Raw genomic sequence first — 10263 nt, forward strand, 5'->3', positions numbered from 1 at the left:
CTGCTGTATAAAGGTTTGAAAAGTGTTTCGGAATCCTAGCTTCTCAGACAGTCCTACAACAGTATGATGAGCCCGAGGTGTTTAAAATGTGATGGACTCTATCTGGCTGGGTAGGCCACAAGTAGATGCTTCATTCTAAAGGTTTCACAAAATCTAATATTAATATAGATTTTGTTTATGATTTAAAAAAATAAAAACAGTGATGTGGGTATTTAGACAATTGTCTGCACTGGCTGGACTGCAGACACAGCAACACTGCTCTACCGTAGGGCAACAAAGAACGATGAGTGCCCATCAAGGGGTGTCATTACAAGTGTTCAGTAGGTAGACACACATATTTCAACTACCTGTCAGTGAACCCGCAGGAGCCCGTGGATTTTTACATTATAGTTTGTTGTTTGCATTTGAAATTCTGAGCGAAGAAAAGTTAAGCAATCAAAATGCTTATCTTAGCAAAACAATAGTGAATAATTAATAGAGTGTATATAAACTACAATGATAGGGGCTTCTGGCTACAAGATGGAAAAGCCAGGTTAGACAGATGACAAACATTTCAATAGGTGAGTGTTGCCAGTTGGTGCTGTTACACATAGTTCGTCAAGTTTTTTTCTTAGCACGGGAGCATTGTTCAGACTTTGAAAATAGGCTTTATAATCAGTTATATGATTCGATTTCTTATCGAATCATATAACTGATGGCAAGTTTGAGCTTGCTTGAGCTAAAGGACCAGGTCTGTACCTTGGAGACAATAGCAGATTCATAAACGTCTATACATTATCTAGCCACTAGAGGGAACTGTGTTCATGTGAGACACATTCATAAAAACAAGCTAGTAGAAGTCAGGGCTCTCCTGGCGGCTCACCCAGTTAGCAGGCAGCAAAACCCTGCATAGATCTGCCAAGTAGATTCCACTGACTCCCTATGACAAACAGAGCTTGTGAACTCTGCCGAGATATAAGAGACATGGGCGTGGCCTTCTGGCCAGTGGGAACTAGAGGCAGAGAGAGTCATTCCTTCAGGGAACACTACGTACAGCCAGGCTTGGGGAGAAAGTTATATTATTATTTGTGTTACCAGGAAACCTTCCTCCACCCTTGCTTAACATTAAGATTACTTTAATATGAAGTGTGTAGCCATTATCTGGAGTGGTGTTTGAACACTCTTTCCTCACAGTGGCATTTTGCAACAGCAATAAAATGCCATCATCTCCAGTAAATTAGTAGTAGTATGTATGTATGTACTAAATTTGGATTTCACAGACATAAAAAATGCCCAGCTCCCTGCTTCGAACAGCTTACACTCTAAGGCTTAGTCTACACTACGCGTTTAAACCGATTTTAGCAGCGTTAAACCGATTTAACGCTGTACCCGTCCACACTACGAGACCCTTTACATCGAAATAAAGGGCTCTTTAAATCGGTTTCTGTACTCCTCCCCGACGAGAGGAGTAGCGCTAAAATCGGTATTACCATATCGGATTGGGGTTAGTGTGGCTGCAAATGGACAGTATTGGCCTCCGGGCGGTATCCCACAGTGCACCACTGTGACCGCTCTGGAAAGCAATCTGAACTCGGATGCAGTGGCCAGGTAAACAGGAAAAGCCCCGTGAAATTTAGATTTTCATTTCCTGTTTGCCCAGCGTAGAGCTCTGATCAGCACGGGTGGCAATGCAGTCCCAAATTGAAAAAGAGCTCCAGCACGGACCGTACGGGAGATACTGGATCTGATCGCTGTATGGGGAAACAAATCTGTTCTGTCAAAGCTCTGTTACAGAAGACAAAATGCCAAAGCATTTGAAAAAAAAATCTACAGGCTACACAGTGCTGCATGACAAGCGTAACAGGAAGCCAGAGACTCAAATGGACACTCATGGAGGGAAGGAGGGAGGGAGGGGGTACTGAGACGCCAGCTACCACAGTCCCAGCAGTCTCCAAAAAGTATTTGCATTCTTGGCGGAGCTCCCAATGCCTGTAGGGTCAACACATTTGTCGCCGTGTTCACGGATAGCTCGTCAATATTACTCCCCCACACATGTGAAAAAAGAGGAAAGAAATCATTTCTTGACTTCTTTCAGTGTCACCCTATGTCACTGAATGTGCTGGTAGACGCGATGCTGCAGCAGTGAAGAGCAGTATCCGCCTCCTCTCCCTCCCGTGGCAGATGTACAATATGACTGATATCCTTGTCACCATCAGCCCGTCAGTGCTCCTGGTGGCCTCCGTGAGCGGCACGCGGCACCTGGGTAAAAATAGGAATGACTCCCAGTCATTCCCAGTAGATGGTACAGAACGGCTGGTAACCGTCTTCATCATAGCAACTAGGGGCTGAGTTCCATCAGCCCCCTCACTTTCCTGTGTATAGAAAAGATTCTGTCCTGCCTGGACTGTCATAGCAAAGGCATGTTAGGCTTCTCTCCCCCACACCGCTTAATGTCCTGCCTGGACTGTCATAGCACCAGGAGGTTGCCTCCCCCTCATTTTATCTCACTAACAAGTCACTGTTTCTTATTCCTGCATTCTTTATGACTTCATGACACAAATGGGGAGGACACTGCCAAGGTAGCCCCGGAAGGTTGGGGGAGGAGGGAAGCAACGGGTGGGGTTTGCCTTTGCACCCCCGGCCACTCTCAGCCAGGGGCACCCATGATAGCAGCAGACAGTAGAGAAGGACAGATAACGGTCATCTCATTGCCAATTTACACCAGCAGCAGACGATACAGAATGACTGATAACCTTCTCTGCTATCATGCAAAAGCAAATGAATGCTGCTGTGTAGTGCTGGAGTATCGCCTCTGTCCATGGCATCCAATACACATATGGTGACTGTAAAAAAAAAAAAAGCTGAACGGGCTCCATGGTTGCCGTGCTATGGCATCTCCCAGGGCAATCCAGGGAAAAAGGATGCGAAATGATTGTCTGCCGTTGCTTTCCCGGAGGAAGGAATGAGTGACGACATTTACCCAGAACACCCACAAAATGATTTTTGCCCCATCAGCCACTGGGCTCTCACTCCAGAATTCTAAGGGGCGGGGGAGACTGCGGGAACTAAGGGATAGCTACGGAATAGCTACCCACAGTGCAACGCTCCGGAAATCGACGCTAGCCTCGGACCATGGACACACACTGCCGAATTAATGTGCTTAGTGTGGCCGTGTGTACTCGACTTTATACAATCTGTTTTACAAAACCGGTTTATGTAAAATCGGAATAATCCCGTAGTGTAGACGTACCCTAAGTAGACAAAGGTTTAAGGTAGTGGGAGAAGGCTGCAGTACAAAAGCAAAGTAAGCTGCTGTGGTTTTGCAATATGCTTCTTAGTGCTAGGCTCTCTTTTTTTGTTTGTTAATTTGTTTGTTTTAATTTAAATTGTGATCTGAGCAAAATGAAAGGACTGAAGTGAGGCCTGTGGACAAAATTATTGAGCTAATGATGGTGCACTGATATTAAATGGTATCAGCAGGGCTAGACTGTGTCTAGAACTATGCTGCAGGAGAACCTGCGTGGGCCACCTGTCCAAGGGTATTCTGTGTCTGGACACATCCGTGGAGTGGGTGGAGTCGTGGCTGTGCCCAATGGGCAGCCTGCATGAAGGGTGTTGCAATTTGCTGCCCCTATATGCCAGGAGCAAATTACCCTCTCCTGACCCTGCCTCCTTCCTCCCACAGAGGGAGGAAGCAAGGAAGGAATTGTGCCTCCAAATGTGTATCCAAGTCACAGGGCTTCCTGGGCCTGCCCCTGAGTTGCCCAGGGTTCTGTCTAGAGTGAGCATTTAGTCCTTAGTGTTCAAGAGACACCAGACAAAATCCTGACCCCCTGGCAGTAATAGTAAAACTCCCAATGACTTCAGTAGGGTCAGGACTTCATCCCTAATGTATGCTACAATTAAATCAAAACAGAGGAACAGTAAATGCTATAAGGACTGATGCTAATATATGTGGTACATTTCTTTACAGAAGAGAAGCCATTACAGAATTTTCTGTGGCTGTCTGAGATCTATGTTCTCTGTGTTATTGTAACATTAAGGTTCATATCTGAAGTAATCTGTGCTACCACTTGGGAGACCTGGGTTTGAGGGCAAATTTAACAATCTCCCTTCTCAGTCTCCTGGGGACTGAGAGCACTGCTGAAATGAAATGGCACTTAATTTCTGCTAGAAGACACAGATTTATGCTCTACTCTCTAGCACCACCAAGCAGTCAAAAACTGTAACAGCAGAGAAACCACCTGGACATCCTGCCCTCCTGGCTCTTATGGGGAGTGAAAGGCCTTGATCTGGAAAGTAGTGGCCCCAGATAGGTAGGGAGGGACCGCACACCTGCACTTAGATGTGAAGGCTTTCCATATTAAAAATAGAAATCCTCATCTGGTGAAATAAAAGATCTGCTTTAAATATGAGAGGGAAGTGAAGGTGGGGATTGGGGTCAGGAGAAAGGAAGAGAGACCCTGCTTTAATCCTTCTTCCGTAAAAAACCAGATAGTGCTTGTGGAATTTAATAGTTTTGCATGAAAAGAATGAGGGAGTGACATATTTAGGTTACAGTGCAGACACCCGAGAGAGAGAGTGAAGAAGCTAGTGCTACAACCTGCCTGCTCCTATAATTTAGTATTCTCAATATGCCAGCCATGCTCTTTAGTTCAACTGAATGGATTCCTCTGTAACCCAAAGGGTTATTGAAAGTCTCCTCTCCCCCCTCTCAATTTCTCTGCAACAAAAATTAACTAAATGCTACCCTATAAATAGAACTTAGAAAGCTTCACCTAGAGGCAAAATGTACAATAAAATGATAATGATTTCTGCAGTTTTTCAATTATACAACATACTGAGATGATTAATGACTTGACTTTCTAATGACAATAGTTTCTGAAGGTTTAATTTTGGGAAATGTATACATTTAGAACAGAGAGGGGCTCTGTATTTCTGGGTGCATTCCACTGGAATATTTCTCCATCTCTTCTACTTTCTCAGTTCTGACCACTTCATATTCTCTGAAATACTGTGCAGTGTGCAGTTTGGTAATGCAGCTGAGACAATTCATCTAATGAAATCTCCCTGTCCCATACATGGAGTTAAACAGGCATGACACTGAAGTTATTTGCTTGCTTCTTGCCTTGTAACTTTAGTGTTTGTGTTTAGTGAGTCTCTCTCCTGCATGGCAGCGGTTACCATGTGTGAAGTAATAAGAGGTGGGTCACAGTGCCCTCATAATGAATTGGGTGCAATAGCAATGCATTCTGATTGCCTGTCTAATCAGGCTGTTTAATGTATCAACCTATCACACAGTAGAAGCTTTAGTAGTTGATTTTCTACCTCTTTACACCTTTAGCGCTTCTTATATAAGGGCAAATTTGCAGAAGAATAACATTCCTCTTATTCTAAGTAGACCCCAGACCCAACGGAGTTAGGATGAATCAGAATGATTTTGTGCCTCGTTTTCTTTGAAGTGTGAAATTAACACATTCTTAGGCATTGGTTAAAAACTATGGTGTAGATGTATTTGAAACCATGCTATAGGCCAGCTGAGGTGGCCAAAGATTTCTATGTAGAACCTGGTGTGACCTATCATGGTACTAAATGAATTCCCTCTGCATTCTGGACAGGGGAGTCACGCCAGAAACATGCTACAAGAACAGTTCCTTGGCACCATTCAAACAGAACCTTGTTTGATAACTGCTTCTGAGTAAGGTTGCTACCAACATAGTTCAATCTGTAGTGTGGGCAGGACCTACATATTTGTGTGATGTATGCATGAATAGCTTCCTCCTATGCAGAACTTGGCCCACCTCGTATTGTATTGTGTTGTGTTGGCTTGACCTGACTATGAACACATTTAATATCACTCGCATGCTACTATTTATTTCTATATATTATAGATGGTACAGAAGCACCAGAGACCCCAGTCAGAATCTTCACCACATTGCACTTTGTGCGATCCATGCATACATAGGAAAGATGCAGTCCTTGCCCCAGATAGCCTCCATCCTGCAAAGATATGCATGCAGTCAGACCTGTATGTCCATGCATAGCCTCATAATTAATACCATGTGAACGCCGTAGAAATACATCTCAAGCCAAGCCAGCGAAAGGGCTTGTAGTTAAGGAGTCTGCTTGTGGACATCTTTCAAAGATCGAAGCCTAAGAAGGCAGTGGTGCCACTAGCAAACCACAGAGCTTCTATTTTGAATCTAGGCAGTGTATGTGTAGGACACACACACACATTGAGATTCCAGCCACAGGATGGGAGATTCTACTTGCAGTGCCTCAGCATAGGTTTGGAAAAGAAACGTGATACATCCAAGAAGCAGCTGTGCAAGACCAAGGCATTTTGAGTGATCTATCTCCTCCAGCAAGAAGACTCGTCTCTATTTTGCTAAATAGCATAGACTAAAACACCAGCTCTGTATCCCCCACCCAGCTTCTTTCCATCCCTGGCACCACTGAACTTTTTCCCAGGTAGCTGTTCACTTGGAGTAAGGATCAGAGCTCTGATCTAAAAAGAGGAGGGAGCAGGAGAGAAAAACCAAGTTGAAATTCTTCCCCACACAATCCCTAAGGAAAAGGCCTTACATTTTTATCAAGGGAAAGGTCATTTTTCCAAGCTTTATCGCTACTTCTGCTTTCCTTAAGCTGCTGTTTCCCCCCCACTCAAACCTCACATCCAGGGAGGCTGTGTTAAGTGATTTGTTAACGTTTCTGTTATTCTAGTTGTTTATTATAATCTTTTATCCAATTGACAACAACTTGTCGAGTCATCCTTTCAGTGAAGTGTCTATGTGGATGGAGCTAAGAAAGATGTTCTAAGGATGAGCAGCTTTAGAGATTTAGCTTTTCTACCTCCTGTGAAATCAGGGCCGTGGTACAGTGTTGTAACTTTTCATGCAAGCATGTACTTGTATTATAGTCCTCCTACCAACAGCTGAATTCTCAGCAGCTCTGTGGTTTTTGTAGATATTTAAAATTCATGAGCTTCTCGGTCCCCTCTGGCTGCTTTGGCGTGAAAGTAGAAAGTGGCTCTTCAGCCAGTTTGAGGATTTCCACTGCTAATGCTACACTGACTTTTGCCTGGAGTCTGGCCTGGCAGAGATCAGGTCTTGGACCAGGGATACAAAGCTCCTTAAAGCAAGCTTTGCTACCCCTGCTCCCAACTGATTCTGTATAAAACACAGTTGGCCAGACGTGAGGATCTTGGCCCGTTTCTCTAGGCTAGTGCCTCGGTATTAATTTTGTGAGATGCTGAACTAAGTGATTCAAGCCAAGTTTCCCCCAAGTTTTGTTGGAGCTGCACCCTGATAGCAAGCAGACACACAGAGGGGTTGCTATGTTCCTTTCAGATGCATATCTATCTTTCTATGATTTTATGTTTGCATTAGTCTTTGCCCGTAGTGTGCTCATCCACAAATGCGGGGGGGGGGGGTTGCTATAAATTACGAATTAATATTAATAATGTCTCTAGGCCCACAAATGTAAATGAGTTTATCTGTGGTAGGTCAGCCCCAAAGATCTTCTAATCTAAAGGCAGGCACACAAGCAAGATAGAGCAGAACATAAATGTGGGAGGAGAGAGGAGCATGGCCATTATCGGATGGTTCACAGAAAAGTCGTAGTCATTCCATGGAGGAGATGAAGAGAACTTTGCGTGCAGAGCAGAGAGCTTATCCCAGGAATATAGGGTGCCATGAAAAGACACTGTGGGTATTGGGCAAAAGGGACACATGTTGCAGTGAGAAGGGATGCTGGGGCACAGAGAAGGGACAGGAGGAGCCTATGAGGAGAGTAAGGTAGACAAAAGGCAGAAGAAGAATACTGAGGATATTAGGCTTAGACAGAGTGAGCTTTCCTTGCCTCTTTACAGTAATCTCTCTCTGTCCCTGTTCTCTTTCTGCTTCCGAGCTGTACTGGATGCTGTTGCTTAGCTTCCTCCCGAGCCATGGCAGTGCCACTCCATGCATCAGCAAGCGGTGGCACTCTAAGAAAACTGCATGTCAGTCCCCAGAGCAAAGTACTTTGTCTTTTTAATGCACGTCTCATAGCAGCTGCGAAAGCAAGAGCCCCAGGAACAGGCCTAAGCCTCACAACACTCACCTCAGCCCTAGAATAATATTTGCGTAGAGGCTGGAAATACAGACAAACTCTAAGCAAACCTAAAACAAGCAGCCTGTATCCTGCCATTGGTAGCTAATGTTAAACATTTCATGTTCTGTCACTTGGACAAGTGAATGAGTCACCCTTTTTGTTTCATGGCTTTGTGTTTTAGAGGTTGAAAAGCTGGATTGATGAGCTTTGCCAGAGAAAAACGTTTGAAGAGTAAGTGAAGCTGATGACACGTTACTTTACAGTTTAGTGGAATTCAGCAAATCTCATTCTATTATCCTGTCAAAGTTTCACAAAAGGAAGACCTGAAAGCATATTTTTAGAAGATCCTTAATAGAAGCCAGGAGCCATGAATACATCTGCTAAGTTCAGATATGTCTAGTGGTGACAGACCTTTGTTTTTCTTTACGCTGTGAAGTAAATAATATCCCCAAAGACTAATTAAGTTTAAATAAAGTTCTGTTTAGTAATGCGGCTTCTGCCTGCACTTCAAAAAGTGTCAGAGTCCTAGAGCCATGGCTAATGATATTTTCAATTCAGAGGCTTCTCAAGGTTTACGTAAGCATATTCACTGAAGGCAGACCAAATGAAAAAGCTTCTTTTTTAAGTACAGAACTGAAATGCAGTTTTTATGGAGCATTTAAAACCAACAGCCCTTGTTTATTCTCCCAACTGAGTATCAGATATGGTCTAACAAGTAGGCTCACTTTCATGCCTAGAACAGTTCAAAAGCATTTCAGTATATTCTCTGTTTGCCAAGGGTACCCACACTGAACAGTATAGTTTGAAAACATAAAAGAAGATGATTATTTGCTAGATTTTCACCATGGCTGGCTTACATAATATGCATATATGTACCAATACAGTAGAACCCTCATATGGTCCTTTTTAAAATCTTCATAGAACAATTTCACACTGGGTGAAATTTCACTGTCACTGGAATTGCAATTTCCGTATTGCTGTGCATTGGAACACTTAGTTACTTTCATTCTAGTCCAGATTCTAGTCCAGTGTAAACAGAATGTCTCTGGATCTGAGGCTAAGTCTACACTACTGCTTGTGTCGGCATAACTTATGCTGCTCAGGAGTGTGAATAAACCACCCCACTGAGTGAAACAAGTTACACCCAACATAAGCGCCAGTTTGGACAGTGCTATGTTGGCAGGAGAGCTTCTCCCACCAACGTAGCTACCGCCCCTAGCAGACGTGGTTTCATTATGCCAACAGGAGAGCTTGCTCTCTCTCTCATCAGCATAGCGCATTTTCACCAGACACACAGCAGTGGTGCAGCTGCAGCACTGCATGTGTAGACATGCACTGCGCTTGTACTCATGTAGGTGACAGGCAGAAGACATGAATAAAGTGTATTAGTTCTCCAGATTGTAACATATATCCTATCATGCAATTGGTCCCTGTACAGAATTGCCATTGTCATCAGGAACTAATATGTCCAACTGTGCAAGAATAATAATTACAACTAATTGGCTTGCTTGGTATATGGTCAGGGTTTCAGCTGCGCCTCCACCTATGCAGTCACAAAATTGCAATGCACATACTTGCACATCCAACTGCAGACAAATCAAAAATTCCAACCTCAGCATACACAGACTTCTTAGAATTTGCACTGAAAAAACGCATTTGCCCAGTGGATTTCATGGGTGTAAATGATAACTCTTGCACACACATTCACACGGTTTATGTATACTTCCAAGTAAAAATAACACAGATTTTCAGACCTTTGCCATTCACTTTAATGGGACCAGGATTTCAGCCCTTGAGTACTGGGTGAATTGTAGTTGTAAGACCTATGGGTGTAGGTGCTGTTTGAAATGGCTCTTGTGAGCAGAACTCAGCTGAAATTTATGAGAGTTCCAACCATCTGACAATGGCTCAGTAATAATGACAGTAAACTTCAAATGATCACTTGTTTCATTCCCAGTTCTGTTTCTGAGATGAAACACAGTGGACACAGGGAGGCCAATCACATTCTTGAAAACATACTACCTGTCAAGGATTTGTATCCTGATCCCTCTACTCTGCAGCTGTACAAAGAGGGGAAGCAGGGGAAGGAGTCAAGTATCAGAGGGGTAGCCGTGTTAGTCTGGATCTGTAAAAGCAGCAGAGAATCCTGTGGCACCTTATAGACTAACAGACGTTTTGGAGCGTGAGCTTTCG

The 10263-nt window shown here is 43.7% G+C and overlaps 1 protein-coding gene across 2 annotated transcripts in view; it reads left to right on the top strand.

Annotated features, from left to right (window-relative positions):
- The window catches only part of TNNI3K (TNNI3 interacting kinase), a 171155-nt gene that overhangs the window by 146283 nt on the left and 14609 nt on the right, over positions 1–10263 (top strand). The window lies entirely within an intron of this gene.

Source organism: Chelonoidis abingdonii, chromosome 7 (genome assembly GCF_003597395.2).
Source record: "Chelonoidis abingdonii isolate Lonesome George chromosome 7, CheloAbing_2.0, whole genome shotgun sequence".
NCBI classification, from domain to species: Eukaryota; Metazoa; Chordata; order Testudines; family Testudinidae; genus Chelonoidis; species Chelonoidis abingdonii.